This window comes from Myotis davidii, unplaced genomic scaffold (assembly GCF_000327345.1).
Source record: "Myotis davidii unplaced genomic scaffold, ASM32734v1 scaffold469, whole genome shotgun sequence".
NCBI lineage: Eukaryota > Metazoa > Chordata > Mammalia > Chiroptera > Vespertilionidae > Myotis > Myotis davidii.
The window spans coordinates 262,805-264,750 of NW_006299722.1; the positions used below are offsets into that span (position 1 = coordinate 262,805).

At 53.4% G+C, this 1,946-nt stretch overlaps 1 protein-coding gene and 1 pseudogene across 1 annotated transcript in view; both read left to right on the forward strand.

The window, feature by feature from the left end:
- The window catches only part of LOC102767930, a 4,049-nt pseudogene extending 2,426 nt beyond the window's left edge, over positions 1 to 1,623 (forward strand).
- LOC102768212 (complement receptor type 1-like) overlaps positions 1 to 1,946 on the forward strand; it is a gene marked incomplete at its 3' end in the record, with an annotated part of 135,542 nt that overhangs the window by 104,217 nt on the left and 29,379 nt on the right. The gene's annotated exons all lie outside the window — the stretch shown is intronic.

Below are 1,946 nucleotides of genomic sequence, written 5' to 3' on the forward strand. Positions count from 1 at the left end.
ACGGGAAGCTCAGGCGGCAGGGACAGAGGGGAAGGCGGGCGGCACCGCTTGGCAGGGGGCGCGGGGGACCCGTCGGGGCAGGCGAATGCAGATGAAACCCTGTCTGCCAACCTCCAATGCCTTTCCTTGGGGATTCTGGTCTTTCCTACGACCAGCCTGGTGCTCCCGAGGCGCTGCTGCAGGACTTTTAGGAGGAGGGGCCTGGGTACCTGCCCTCCAGGGCCGGTGGCGGCTGAGATTCTGAAGATCATGGCCCGCCATCTGTTAGGCTGCAAAGACGGCCACTGTGGTCTGAGCACTGAATGGACTCCCGCGGGAGGAGATCCTTCACAGGCCGATGGGAACGATCCGACCCGCTGTTCCGCCCGGGGTATCCGCTCTTCAGAGCCACCTGCTCCACGCGGCGCTGTCCGATCTCCACGCGGACACCGACCAGGTCACGGATCAGCTGAAGATCCCGACCAGGGCGCTGTTCTCCGTGTCTCTGCCGAGCAAGAAGCGGGGGGTGTGATTCTGATGGCCGGACTGGCTTTCGTACAGTGGCCCCCGGATGTCCAGGAGCTGCACCCGAAGGTGCTCTCGGCCGGCTCGCAGTTCGTGGGCCGCATGGCCGTGCGCACGGCCTGCTTGTCCAGTGGCTTCGCTGGGGTGTGCTTCGAGAAAATCTTAAAAAAAAATCAAGCAGTCGGTGTGGATCAGGAACATTCAACTGGGTTTCTTCGGGAGCGCATTTGGCTCCATGGGCGTGTGCGTGTATGCCGGAGAACTGGCATCACAGAACGGGTTTTTTCCAGGGCTGCCACCGACTGACCTGGGCAGTTGTTGCGCTTCAGGCACTGGGAGGCCTTGTCATAGCGGCTGTTAGAAAGCACGCTGATAATATTTTAAAAGGATTTGCAACCTCTTTATCCATAATATTATCGACACTGATATCCTACTTTTGGCTACAAGATTCTGTGCCCACCAGTGTCTTCTTCCTCGGAGCCATCCTTGGAATAGCAGCTACTTTCCTATACGGTTATGACCCCAAACTTGCAGGCAATCCCACCAAAGCATAGTGAGCACTGCTCGCAGCCGTGCCAGCGGGTCCGGGGCTCGGGGGGAACCCCCAGGTCTGCTCAGATCCCAAGAGGGTGTCACTGCTCTTCATACTGTCCAAATGGTTGGAAAACATGAATGTGCAGCTCAAGTATGTGTCAATGTGACAGCATGCCTGTCGCCTCTAGAAATCCAAGCTTGAACGTATTGCCAGGGATTTAGAATCACGGCAGGGACTGGAGATCTGAGTTTGAAGGGATCTGGCCGTTTGGACCGCCACAGGGATGACCTGTGCACTCGCTGCAAGAGCGCACGCAGCAGGTGTCAGAGGTCATGTCTGCAGAGGAGCTACTTCATTCTCTTTGGTATCTGTCTTTCTCCTCCGTTTCAGGTCAGCGAGCCAATGGCATAGTCAGAGTTTGACAGTTAGGATTATTGCCTATAAAGCTGTGCAGAAATAGAAGTACGGCCTGAGAAACTTTTTCACGGGCCCAAGATTTCTCTATTTATACAAAAGATTGGTAAACAAAAGATCGCTAAATGTTATTCAACTACATAAAAACTGGTGAAGCCCCATTCTGGGTCTGGCTTGTCAGAGAATGAAATGCAGAGTCCACGTTCACATTCCACAGAGAATGAAATGCAGAGTCCACGTTCACATTCCACGTAGAGAGACACACACATTTCTCCATCTCCCTGTCAGGTCTCTCAGCTCCTCAAAAAGCATCCCCGCTCCATGCAGGTGGCACTGGGCACTTGGGCGCTAGCGGAGCTGTCCTGCCCTTACCTGCTTCATTTCTGTAAATCACATCAGTCTTTAGTGGTGCTTTAAATTAATTCCTGTGTGTTCCATTCAAGTTTTAATACGTAATTTAAAGGCATTAAAAACTCATTAACTTAAAATAAAT